Here is a 13647-nt window from a genome sequence, read left to right as displayed (position 1 = left end):
CCTTTTTCCCCCCAGGAAACAGCAGTGTGGTTTCTCCTCATCAGCCACCCTGGTGAGCGAGTTCTCATCAGCTCAAGTGACAACAAATGCAGGTGCTCCTCTGCTTTCCTCTGTGCAGGGCGAGTCCTTCCAGCAAACTTGGGGAGGGAACAGCTGTTTCCAGTGAAAAAACCCAAAAAAACCCCCACCATCCTGCTGACCCAAGCTGAAATGTGACGTGGAAATGGGATTTTTGACCTTGAGAGCTACAAAGTTGCTCCAAAGGAGGGACCCTGTGAAGATTAAAAATAACGGATCTTTGTAATGCTTCGGCAGCTCATGGAGCTGAGTGAATTCATCACAAAGCAAAGGGCCAAGGCTTTAAATAGAACGAGGGTTTTGATGACTTTTTGAAGTCCTCAGCTGAAGAACTCGCCCCAGCATTTGCAAACATTCATTTAGGAGCAGCTGGTTTTCTCAACTGCATTCTTGTCTCATTTTTCCTCTCGTTTTGTTCACGCACACACACACACACAAAATAAGATATTTGTTGCTGCAGATGTTCAGGGGAGGCTGCTCTGTTCTCATCTCCAAGGCTGTGTGGATGAATAGAACGTTGATTTTTCTTCAATTCAGGGCTCTCTTTAGCCCCTGTTTTTTGAGTTAGGTGCTGATACAATGCTTAGATCTCTCTCTGTATAAATGTATATATTTTGTGTCCCTCTCCCTCGCACGCCATGTGGGTTTGAGCACTCATCCACCATGAATAATGTCCAGGGCCAGGTCACAAACTTCCCATAGCAGGGGCCCTGTTTGCATCCACTCCAGGCCATTGCAGGGAACCAGCAGCTCAGAAAACCCAAACAAACCCAGAAACTGCTCCTGCTGTGGGTAACGCTCCGGCAGGAAGGGGGAAAGAGAAAAAGGGGATTTTTTGAAAGAAAGGTGGGATATTTGGGGTGGATGGTGCTGTGGGATGAGGCTGGTGGCAGCGGGGAGGGCTCGGGAATGGGGGAACGGGGCTGAGGGAACGGAGCTGAGGGAACGGGGCTGAGGGAAGGGAGCTGAAGGAACGGAGCTGAGGGGATGGAGCTGAGGGAATGGGGCTGAGGGGATGGGGCTGAGGGGATGGGGCTGAGGGAATGGGGCTGAGGGAACGGGGCTGAGGGAACGGGGCTGAGGGAATGGGGCTGAGGGAACGGGGCTGAGGGAATGGAGCTGAGGGGACGGGGCTGAGGGAAGGGAGCTGAGGGAATGGAGCTGAGGGGATGGGGCTGAGGGAACGAGGCTGAGGGAACGGGGCTGAGGGAATCGGGCTGAGGGAATGGGGCTGAGGGAATGGAGCTGAGGGGATGGGGCTGAGGGAATGGAGCTGAGGGGATGGGGCTGAGGGGACGGGGCTGAGGGAACGGGGCTGAGGGAACGGAGCTGAGGGGATGGGGCTGAGGGAATGGGGCTGAGGGGATGGAGCTGAGGGGATGGGGCTGAGGGGATGGGGCTGAGGGGATGGGGCTGAGGGGATGGAGCTGAGGGAATGGGGCTGAGGGAACGGGGCTGAGGGAATCAGGCTGAGGGAATGGGGCTGAGGGAATGGGGCTGAGGCAATGGGACTGAGGGAATCGGGCTGAGGGAACGGGGCTGCTCTACCGGAAGGGTTTGGCCTCAGGGATGCGGTATCGGGACTGCGGGAACGGGGCTGTTATCCCAGCCAAGCGTACGGGAACGGGACTGCGGGGATTGGGGTTTTGTCCCTGCGGGGATACAGGAACGGGACTGTTGTCCCCGTGGGGCTGCGGGGATCGGGACTGCGGGAATGGGGCTGCGGGATAGGGACTGAGGGAATGGGGCTGAGGGATCGGGACTGAGGGAACGGGGCTGCTATCCCAAGGGAAGGGTGCGGGATCGGGACTGCGGGAATGGGGCTGCGGGATAGGGACTGAGGGAACGGGGCTGCTATCCCAAGGGAAGGGTGCGGGATCAGGACTGCGGGGATTGGGCTGCGGGATCGGGACTGCGGGAATGGGGCTGCGGGAATGGGGCTGTTCTCCCAGCCAAGGGTGCGGGAATGCGACTGCCGGGATTGGGCTCTTGTCCCTGCGGGAGCTGCGGGATCGAGACTGCGGGAACGGGGCTGTTATCCCGGCGAAGGGTGCGGGACCGGGACTGCGAGAATGGGGCTGTTGTCCCCTCGGAGCTGCAGGATCGGGGCTGCGGGATCGGGACTGTTCTTCCAGCGGGGACTGCGGGACAGGGGCCGTTGTCTCCGCGGGGCTGCGGGATCGGAACTGCGGGCACCGGGGCTGCGGAGATGGGGCCGTTGTCCCCCTTGGGGCTGCGGGCACCGGGACTGCGGGGATGGGGCTGTTCTCCCACCGGGGCTGCGGGCACCGGGGCTTTGGGAACCGGGGCTGTTCTCCCCGCGGGGCTTTGGGAACCGGGGCCGTTCTCCCGGCGGGTTGCGGGATGCTCGTCCGGTGCGGCCCCGGGGCGGGGGTGCCGTGGCGGGGGGAGCCCCGCCCGCAGCAGCGCATGCTCGCTGCCCGCCCAACCTGCGCTTTAAACGGCGGCGGAGGCGCGGGCGCCGCGCTGAGCCCCGGCTGCCGCCGAGGTACGGCCGGGCACGGGGCTGGGCACGGGGCTGGGCACGGCATGGGGAGTGCTGGGCACGGCATGATGAGTGCTGGGCACGGGGCCGGGCCGGGGGGATGCGCGGGCGGGGATGCGGCTGTGGCTGCCCCGCGATGCCGCTGCCGGTGCCGGGATGCGGCTCCCGCTGCCTTCCCCGGGGGTTCCGGGCACATCCCGAGGCTCTCGGGGCTCCCTCCGCTCCTGCAGCACCGAGCGCTGCCCGCCGGCTCCGGCCGGGACGGCGGCGCTGCCCGCGGGAGGAAGAGGAGGAAGAGGAGGAGGAGGAAGGCGCTCCGGGGCTGATGCTCCTGCGCTGGAGCTGCTGCGGGAAAACAAAAACAAAAAAAAGCGGAGCAGGAGGGACTGGGGAGGGTGTCCCGCCCTCCCCGAGCTCTTCCCAAACTCCTCATTCCTGCAGGGACACCGCAAGGTTTGAATGTTCCTGAGCGGGCAGAGTTTGGGCAGCGGGATGGACTCCCAGGAATCCTGAAGACTTGCGGGGACAGGTGAGTGAATCCTTAGAACGCGAGCAGAGGGAGTTTTCTTTACCCCCTGTAAGGAAAAACTCATTTTCATTACCCCCCTGTAAGGAAAAACTCATTTTCATTACCCCCCTGTAAGGAAAAACTCATTTTCATTACCGCCGGTTGTGTTTGGGTTTGGTGCCTCCCCTCCAGCTCTGCTGCCTCAAGCTGTCCCTAAATGCCACAATGGGGATAATTCCAGGGATTCCAGACTTTGGCGGGCTCGAGGTTTTGGTGGTAAAACGCTGGAGTTGTTTATGATAAATATAAACTCCACGGCTCATTTGTCTTCCCACGGATGACAGCTTCAGGAGGAAGGGAGAAGCACGAAAAGAAATGTATTCATTTTATGCTGGTGATGGCCAGACCTGGCAAGATGCTCGATTTCCATTTTTATGTTACAAATAAACGTAAAAGTGGAAGGGAAAGAGCTTTCCTGGTGCCCACCTGGAGCTGTTAGACTCACGAGCAGCACAGAGAAAGTGGCCAGGCTCAAAATGCCATTTTTGCCCTGTTCTGGTTCTAGGTGTGATTCAGGAGAGCAGCCTTCACACGTGTAACATGAGAATATCTCCAAATTTATAGAAATAGAACATGAGTAAGAACTTCAAAAGTACCCAAATGACCTGGGCACTGAAGTCATGCAGACACTCCTGAAAAACATGTACCAGCCTTGAAACCTTTTCTATTATTCACCCCACCTGCAATTTTCTTTCTTTCTTTTTTTTTTTTTTTTTTTTTTTGGTTGTTTTTAAATATTTGCTGCTGCCTGAACTTTCTGGCATCATCCAGAGCCGCTTCCCCTCGTGGGGAGTGGCGCTGGAGCCAGATTGCCAACCCTGGGATTCCAGGCTGTGCCTAAAACTCGGGATTTTATTGCCACAGAAGAGTAAAACTCTGGATTTTATTGCCACAGAGCGCTTGACTGATAGGATTTGGGAGTGAAAAGAAAAAAAAGGATTAGAAATTTGGTACGGATAACAAGAATCTCCAGAATTAACAGCAAATTAAATGAGAGCTTTGCAGGGGATATAAATCCCCAGATTTTGGGATTTAGGGAGGGAATTCTCCTTGCTGTGGCTGCTTTGGGGATATTCCCCTACAAACAGGGAGTTTGTGGTGATTTCTGTGGGTGCTGTGTCCCCTTCTGCAGGTCCCAGTGAGCATCAGGAGGCTGCTGGGAGGTGCAGAACCAGCGCCATCCCCTGTGAGCACTGGTGGGCACCTCCACATGCTCCAAACAAACTCCACCAGCAGCAAAAAGGAGCAAAATCCCATTTTTATCAGCAGATTTTTGCCCATGTCTGTGCTGGGAGAGGCTGGAATCACTGGGCTGATCCCTGAGTTAAAAAACACAGCCCTGGGTCTACTTTATCTTTGCCAGAGTCCCTAGGAAATGATGTTTAGCATAAACTCTTGGTAACCTTTTCCCCAAACTGTTTATTTCGCTGGAGCACTCAAGTGGCAGTGCTGGGGAGGGGAGGAGGGGTGATTTTGGCTTTTCCTCCCTGAGTTTCATCTCTTTTCTCTTCAGCCAAAGCCTCAGAACAGAGCTCAGGGTGATGGTTGGGCTCTTGTGCCTCTCTTGATGGCATTGGGAGTTCAGACTCCTAAAAATAATTAAAAAAATCACTTTAGTGCTGTGCTCAGGGTCTGTTTTCCTCCTGTGATTTACTCCCTTCAGATTTTTGCAGTGTTTTTGTCACAGAGGGGGTGGCTGAGCCTTCCAGAGTGTGGGAAGCCTTAAAATCAGAGCTCTGAGTTTGTGTTTGTCCCCCAGGAGGGGCTGCTTTAGGTGCTCTTTAAGGAGTTGCTGTCTCCTCATCACGGCTGAGGCAACATCAGAGCAAAGCTTGGCTTGGCTGGGGGAAATTTGGGGAGGTTTTTGATGGATTTGAGGCTCTGAGGGAGCCAGGAGGGAAAGGAGCAGAGGGATGGGAGGTGGTGCTTGGGGTCAGCAGAATTGCAGGTGTAAAACCTTGTCAGGAGCAGGGAGAGCAGAAGGGATGGGTACAGAACCCAAAGTGGGTACAGAACCCAAAGTGGGCTGGATTTCCTCTTTTTGGAAATAATTCCATGTCGTGATGGTGCCCTGTGGCTCCTGGAGTGGGCAGCCAGCCTAGCACAGCTCCTGGTGGCTAAAAACCCATCCCAAAGAGCTAAAAACCCATCCCAAAGAGCTAAAAACCCCATCCCAAGCAGCTAAAACCCCATCCCAAGCAGCTAAAACCCCATCCCAAGCAGCTAAAACCCCATCCCAAGCAGCTAAAACCCCATCCCAAGCAGCTAAAAACCCAGCCCAAACTGCTAAAAACTCACCCCAAACTGCTAAAAACCCAGCTCAAAGAGCCACCCTGGCAAGTCTGGTGCCCCCTCAGCCCCGTGTAACCCATGATTCAAGCTGAGTGTGCAGCAAGGGAGTCACGAGAGGCTCGTGAGCAGCTCTCAGCTCTTCCCAGTGCTGATTTCTTGGTTTCTGGTTGTCCCATGTCAGACATCCAGGCTGTCCCTGTGAGAGCAGGGACCCCCAGCTCGGCTGAGGAAGGGCATGGAGACCCCTCAGGGAGGAATCTTGGCCTTTCAGAAGCAGGGGGAAGTTTTAAAACCATCCCTGCAAGGTAGTCAAGAAGAAAAGAAGAGGAAAACGGGAAAAATAATAAAAATACAGGATTATTTAGCAGTTCTGTGCCCCAGTGTTTGGTTATCTCAGGCTGATGGTGGGAGACCTGTCCTGTTCCTTGTGTTGCTGCTGCTCCTCGCTGCTGGAAGGGGCTGGCCCTGCCTCATGGAGCTGCAGAAGTTGCTGATGTGCCCAACCCTCTGAGCTGTGGGGCTGCTTGCTGAGAAAACAAAGCTGAGAGTGGGACTCTGAGGCCACCATTCCATTCCTGTTTGTCTGCCTGGTGTTCCTTGGAGGTCCCCCCCCCCCCCCCCAGTTTGTGCCCTTCCTCCTTGTTTTCATATCCTAAAATGTCAGCTCCTCTGGCCCTTCCCAAATATTTGCTTAACATTTTGCCAGCCTGCGGAAGAGGAGAAACAGACCCCCGTGAATATTGTCTGGCAAAATAAGGAGGAATGTGGTCCCAAAGGCTCCTTTGTCTGGGGGTGGAACACACACAGCAAGGAGCAGGTGCCTGATTTGCTGCTCTGAACCATTTTTTCCTCCTCTCTGCTGCTGCACATGAGCTAAAAGAAAATGCCCTCAGTGCACATCCCGAGTTCTGGCCCTGTCCTTCACCCAGGAACCTCGTGGCTTGTTGATCTGGGGATTTCAGAGCCAGCTTTTGGTGGCTTGCAGGCGAATTCTGGGGATTTCAGAGCCAGCTTTTGGTGGCTTGCAGGCGAATTCTGGGGATTTCAAAGCCAGCTTTTGGTGGCTTGCAGGCGAATTCTGGGGATTTCAAAGCCAGCTTTTGGTGGCTTGCAGGTGAATTCTCATCCTGGCCAGGGCTGGAACACTCAGGAAGTTCAAGGATGGCCTCTGGCAAAGTTTGAGGTTTATTTGAAAATAAAACAATGTCGGGTGCTGGGGTTGGTTTGTGAGGTGTGAAAGTTTTTTCCCTTCAATCAAAGGAGCTGTTTTGGTGTTTTGGTTTTTTTTTTCCCACCTTTGTTTTGTTGGGAGCTGAAGTTCTCTGTGGTGGTTTGTCTGCAGGAGCTGGGACTTCAGGAAAAACAGAAATATAATGAGTGCAGTGACTCAAATCCGTGCAGGTTGTCAGCACTCAGAAGACATTAATGTTCTCACAGGGCAGGCTGGAGCCAGCCCCAGGAATAATGTGCACAGAGTTGTGGGCAGCACTGAAATCCTGCTTTAGATTTATGCCTTGAGACTTTGGGTGAAATGGGGCATGCAGGAAAATCCCTGGATCACACTTTGCTTCCCAAACACGAGGAGTGAATCCTGCTGGGATCTGACTTGCTGCATGGAGAGGCTGAGGTGAGGCTCAGACCTCAGCTCTGCTGCTGATTTGCATCCCAATTCCCTGCTCTTAATTTGGGATTAATGAGCAGACCTGGCTTTTGGGTGGGATTTGAAGTGGGTCTGACCAAACCCCTCCACTTTAACTGGACCTGGTGAGTGATTTTATCCCTGATGGTGATTTTGTGCCTTTTCTGGGGAATGTTGGGCTGGATCTGCCCCTGCTCCAGGATGTTTTCCTGTTCCTTCCCCTCTCCCAGGGCTGTGGGGTCACTTCAGTGTGGGGAGTTGATACCCAGAGTGGTTTTTGGTCACCTCCAGGAGCTGGGCTGACACAGGGTGTCCTGTTGGAGCTCTCCCTGTGATCACTGCCTACCTCACTCTGGATTCTGGCACAATTCCCGAGCTCTGCCTTGGAGCTGTGCACAGACAATAAAGGATTGTTGTGGTCACGGGGTGAGCTCTTCCCTGGGGGTCAGCAGGGCCCATAAACCCCGAGCTGGAGCACAAAGGGACAGGGAGGGGACAGTGGCAGCGGGCTGGGGTGCCAGGTACGGGCAAAGGGGACAGGGAGGGCTTTGTGTGGCCACTGCTGGGATCCAGAGGTGCCTTTGGGAATATGGGTGACAATTCCTGATGGAGGGTTGGTGACAAATGATTTCTGTGCCTTTAGGAATGTTGGTGACAAACAATTCCTGTGCGTTTGGGAGTGTTGGTGACAAAAATTTCCTGTTAGGAATGTGGGTGACAAACAATTCCTGTTTGGAATATTGGTGACAAATGATTCCTGTGCCTTTGGGAATGTTGGTGGCGAACCATTCATGTTGGGAAGATTGGTGACAAATTATTCCTGTGTGTTTGGGAGTGTAGGTGACAAATGATTCCTGTTGAGAATGTTGGTGACAAATGATTCCTGATGGGAATATGGATGACAAACAATCCTGTGTGTTTGGGAGTGTTGGTGACAAACAATTCCTGTACATTTTGGAGTGTTGGACACAAACAATTCCTGTTGGGAACATCGGTGACAAACGATTCGTGCACCAGGGGCGGCCGGCGGGAGCAGCTGGAACAAAAGGCTGCTGTGCCCTGGCCAAGGCCGAGTGAGCAGCTAATGGGCCTGCAGGGCTGGCTTTCCATGGGGACTGGCTGAGCTGGGCCTGCAGGGCTGGCTTTCCATGGGGACTGGCTGAGCTGGGCCTGCAGGGCTGGCTTTGGATGGGGACTGATTGAGCTGGGGTGGCTTTGGATGGGGACTGGCTGAGCTGGGCCTGCAGGGCTGGCTTTGGATGGGGACTGATTGAGCTGGGGTGGCTTTGGATGGGGACTGGCTGAGCTGGGCCTGCAGGGCTGGCTTTGGATGGGGACTGGCTGAGCTGGGGTGGCTTTGGATGGGGACTGGCTGAGCTGGGCCTGCAGGGCTGGCTTTGGATGGGGACTGGCTGAGCTGGGCCTGCAGGGGTGGCTTTGGATGGGGACTGATTGAGCCAGGTCTAGGACAGAGCTGGGGAGGCCCTGAGTGTGCAAATCCAAAGCAGAGCTCAGGAATGACACAGGGGATGGCTGCAGGGAGGGAAGGAAGGACAGATGGACGCTTCCCAGCTATTAAATCTTTCTAGCCCATGGATATTGTTTCAGGGGAAGTTCCTGCAGCCTCAGTGGCTGAGATGCCTTCACTCAGGCTGGAGGATGTGCTGTTGGGAAGGTGATCCCACAGGGACTCCTTCACCTGTGGTTCTCCAAGCCAGGCTGGGCTTGTGCTGCCCCCAGAGCCTCCCATCCATCCCAGGCTGAGAGCAGAGGATGAGTGTTGGGTTAAACCCTTTCCTGACTCAGAGATGGGGTAACTGAGAGGTGTTTTAAAAAGTTTTCTTCCATTTTCAGTCTTGTGAGAAGGATGAGACAATACAGATGTTACATGTAATGTAATATAATATAATGTAATGTAATGTAATATAATGTAATGTAGTATATAATAAAATAAAATCGATAATAAAATATAATATAAAATATAATATATACTATAAAGTATAATAGACTATAATATATAATATGATATATAATGATATAGTATATTATATATAATTATATATAATTATTTTATATGTAATAGAATAGAAAGAATAGAATTAATAGAATAGAATTAATAGAATAAAATAGATATAGGTAATAAAATATAATATAGTATAGAAAATATAATAGATAATATAATATAATATAGAAAATATAATATAAATCTAATTATATAATATATAATTTTATTCTATATAGAATACGGTATAATTCACGGCATCACAATCAGAAATTAACTATTTCCAAATCACAAAACCCTATAAGCATTTCTTTTCCTGCCAGCCTTAGCCACACCACACTGTAGATGCCATTCCCCAAAGTTTGCACACAGATTCACCCTGGGTGTGCCTTCTGTCAGGCCCTAAGGGCTCTCCCCAAACCCATTTCCCACAGATGAGCCTTTGGGCTGTCCCTGTGGTGGCACAGCCAGCGTGGCCCAGGAAAGGGCTGGGTGCCAGCCCCAGGTGCCCTGGCTGTGTGCCCAGGGCACTCTGCAGGAATATCAGAGATCTCTGGGCCTCATTTGTGGCTCTCTGAACTTTACCCCAGCAAACAATGGCAAGAGGCAGCCTGGCATGGAGAGAAAACCCTGCCCCTGCTCAGTGTTTGCTGCACAAACTTCCATTCCTGTTTTTAACAGCAAACAGGGAGAAATTTCAGCTCTCAAAGCTCCTTCCTGCCTGTCCCCCTTGTGCCCTGTGCCACAGAACCCCTCAGAGGGCTCTGCAAAATCCAGGCAGCTTTGAACTTGAACCCCATGCCTCATTAGTAAAAGAGCTAATAATTTATTCAGGGCTGATGTTCTTTCCAGGGCTCAAAATAGAAAGTGAGGTTTCTGTCTGGGTGGGGAATGAGGGGGTGGTAAAAATGCCTCACTCCATCCACCTCCTGGACAAATGGCAGCTTTGAACCTCCTTGGGTTTTTTGGTTTTGGGGTTTTTTTTGTTTTTTTGGTTTTTTTTTTCCTTTCTTTTTAAAGTGGAAAATTTCCCTTCCAGATATTCCTCACTGCTCTATTTGTTTTGGTGAATGTTAAACCCCTGCATGCTGTGAGTCCACAGCACATTAAACTGATAGTGAGAAGGGGGAAAGCCAAAAGCTCCTTAAGTTCTCCATCAAGACCTTCCAGTGAAACTTATCTGCCTCAGGAAATAAAAATCTGATTGCTCCTTATCTTTGCAATTATCAGGCAAAAATAAAATTGTGGAATCTGCCGTTTTCAGGCCCAGGCCTGGTGGCTGCTCTGTCGCGATAAGGAAAAGTCTCCCAGTGATCTGAGGCCCCTCATTAACCCCCAGGGGTTGATGATGTGCTGCAGGCAGGAGGCAGAGCCAGGCACGTGAAACTGTTTTGTTTTTTTTTTACAGCCCTGAGATGTGGATTTTGCCCTTAAAACACCCCAGAAAATTCCCATTATTGCCTGCACACCTTCCCCTCTGATGTGACATTGGCACAAAAACTCCTCTCCGTGGCCAGAGGGGTGAATGGGAGGGTGAAAATGGGTGGGGGGACAAGGAAATCTCACAGCAGCTCCCAGTTTAAAATATTTAGAGAGTTTTGCTTCATTCCCTCTGCCCATTCCCATGCCAGGGGCACCAGGGGGGTGTTCAGAGCTCTGGGCTGTGAGTGCTGGGGCTCAGCTCTCCCAGCTGTCCTGGGGCTGTTCCTCACCCTGCAAAGGCTCTTTTGTCTGCTTCAAAGCCATGACCTCATTTTACAGACAGAAAACAGAGAGGGAGAAACCCCCCAACCTGCCAGGGGAGGTCAGAGGGCTGCCTGAGGGATCTTTTAGCAGGGACACAAATAACTGGGACCGTGGGGCACAAAATTGCTGTGGGGAGATGGCCTGAGCAGCCTGTGACTGCTGAAGGGCCCTGGGTGTGTGTCCAGGGCTCCAAGTGTCTCCTTTGAGGAGGAGCACGAGGTCAGGCTCCCAAAATTTGCAGCCAGAGGGGTTCTGGAAGATGTGTGGAGTTTGGGTTGTTCCTTTTTTCTCCTGAGGAAAACCTCCTGGCAAAAGCAGGATAGGATGGTTGGAGTTCAGGTGCAGGGATGGCTGCAGCTCAGCTTTGGGTGCTAGTGGCTCCTGGAAATGTGTGCCTGGAGCATGTGTGGAGTTTGGGTTGTTCTTTTCTCCTGAGGAACGGGCTCCTGGCAAAAGCAGGGATGGTTGGAGTTCAGTTTTGGGTGCTGGCAAAAGCAGGATGGAGAGAGTTCAGGTGCAGGGATGGCTGGAATTCAGTTTTTGGTGCTGGTGGCTCCTGGCAGTGTGTGCCTGGAGGATGTGTGAAGTTTGGGTTATTCCTTTTTTCTCCTGAGGAAAAAGCTCCTGGCAAAAGCAGGATGGGATGGCTGGAGCTCAGATTTTGGTGCTGGTGGCTCCTGGAAGTGTGTGCCTGGAGCATGTGTGGAGTTTGGGTTATTCCCTTTTTTTCCTGAGGAAAAAGCTCCTGGCCAAAGCAGGATGGGATGTTGGAGTTCAGTTTTGGGTGCTGGTGGCTCCTGCTGGGATGAAATTTGTCTGACCCCTGTGTGGGCACAGTTTGGGGTCAGGGACACCCCTCATCCCTCCTGAAACTCCCCCATTTGTTCCTGAGCTGCTCCACAGCCCAGGGGTTGGATTTGCAGCCTCGTGTCCAGCCTTGGCTTTGTTCTGGCCCCTGGGTTTTGCTGAGACACCAGAACTGTCCTTCCCACCCCAGAGCCACTGCTGAGACTCCTCTGGCTGGCCCTGTGACTGTCATTTTCCACATAAAGCCAGAAGTGCTGGGGCAGAGCTGGCCTGCAGAGGGGTCAGCTGTCCCCTCACCCAGCATTTCTGCTCCAGCTGCAAACAACAAGTTCCAGTTTCGCTTCCCATTTTCCCAGCCATGTGAGCAGACAGGAGGGCTCACAAGAGCAGAGCACTGAGGCTTCTGCCTGCTCCCCGTGGCAGATGGGGAAACGCTTCTGTCTCACTCAGCACTGGTGGTTTTTTAACTCAGGGGTTTTGTGTCGGGGTGTTCAGTGCTGAGCTGGCCCCTGGGGCCACGTGGGTGCTCTGGGTGCCACCAGCTCTGCTCTTCTCTTTGCCCAGCTCCAGTTTGTTGGGGTGATCCCAGTTTGTGATCCCAGTTTGTGATCCCAGCTCCAGTTTGTTGGGGTGATCCCAGTTTGTGATCCCAGTTTGTGATCCCAGCTCCAATTTGTTGGGGTGATCCCAGTTTGTGATCTCTGTTTGTGATCCCTCTTTGTGATCCCAGCCCCAGTTTGTTGGGGTGATCTCAGTTTGTGATCCCAGTTTGTGATCCCAGCCCCAGTTTATTGGGGTGATCCCAGTTTGTGATCCCAACTCCAGTTTGTTGGGGTGATCCCAGTTTGTGATCCCAGTTTATGATCCCAGTTTGTGATCCCAGCCCCAGTTTGTTGGGGTGATCCCAGTTTGTGATCCCAGTTTGTGATCCCAGCCCCAGTTTGTTGGGGTGATCCCAGTTTGTGATCCCAGTTTGTGATCCCAGCCCCAGTTTGTTGGGGTGATCCCAGTTTGTGATCCCAGTTTGTGATCCCTCTTTGTGATCCCAGCTCCAGTTTGTTGGGGTGATCCCAGTTTGTGATCCCAGTTTGTGATCCCAGCCCCAGTTTGTTGGGGTGATCCCAGTTTGTGATCCCAGTTTGTGATCCCTCTTTGTGATCCCAGCTCCAGTTTGTTGGGGTGATCCCAGTTTGTGATCCCAGTTTGTGATCCCTCTTTGTGATCCCAGCTCCAGTTTGTTGGGGTGATCCCAGTTTGTGATCCCAGTTTGTGATCCCAGCCCCAGTTTGTTGGGGTGATCCCAGTTTGTGATCCCAGTTTGTGATCCCAGCCCCAGTTTGTTGGGGACTCACCTCTTCTGAGGCCGCATCCCTGGGGCCGTCAGGGCTCACCAAACCCATCCCAGCACCCCAAATTCCCTCTCAGTGGGTGCCCAGCCAGCCTTGCAGGGCCGGATCTGCTGCAGATGGGTGAGGGGACAAGGAAATCTCAGAGCAGCTCCCAGTTTAAATATTTTTTTCAATTTTTCATCTAAATATTTCTTCATATTTAGATGAAAAATTGAATATTTAGCTGCAGGCTCTGGGTAATGGGGGGGTCTGAGGCCCCAAATTCCCTCTCAGTGGGTGCCCAGCCAGCCTTGCTGGGCTGGATCTGCTGCAGATGGGTGAGGGGACAAGGAGAGCTCAGAGCATCTCCCAGTTTAGAATATTTAGATGAAAAATTTCGTATTTAGCTGCAGGCTCAGGGGAATGGAGGGATCTGAGGCCCCAAATTCCCTCTCAGTGGTTACTGGGGTGCCCTGCCAGCCTTGCAGGGCCTGAATCCCCAAATTCCCTCTCAGTGGGTGCCCAGCCAGCCTTGCAGGGCTGGATCTGCTGCAGGTGGCTGGGGGGACAAGGAGATCTCAGAGCAGCTCCCAGTTTGAAATATTTAGATGAAAAATTTGAATCTTTAGCTGCAGGCTCAGGGGAATGGGGGGTCTGAGGCACCTGTTGGGGTTGCAGCCC

The 13647-nt window shown here is 52.8% G+C and overlaps 1 protein-coding gene across 1 annotated transcript in view; it reads left to right on the top strand.

Moving 5' to 3' along the window:
• The first annotated feature begins 2548 nt into the window (after window positions 1-2548).
• Window positions 2549-13647, top strand: part of SLC45A3 (solute carrier family 45 member 3) — a 31057-nt gene continuing 19958 nt past the window's right edge. The window contains exons 1-2 of the mRNA XM_066565436.1: window positions 2549-2587; window positions 3026-3113. The gene's annotated coding sequence lies outside the window, so the exon portion shown is untranslated. The remainder of the gene's footprint in view (window positions 2588-3025; window positions 3114-13647) is intronic.

This window comes from Molothrus aeneus, chromosome 24, assembly GCF_037042795.1.
Source record: "Molothrus aeneus isolate 106 chromosome 24, BPBGC_Maene_1.0, whole genome shotgun sequence".
Taxonomy (NCBI): Eukaryota; Metazoa; Chordata; class Aves; order Passeriformes; family Icteridae; genus Molothrus; species Molothrus aeneus.
This window is presented reverse-complemented; position numbering and strand designations above follow the sequence as displayed.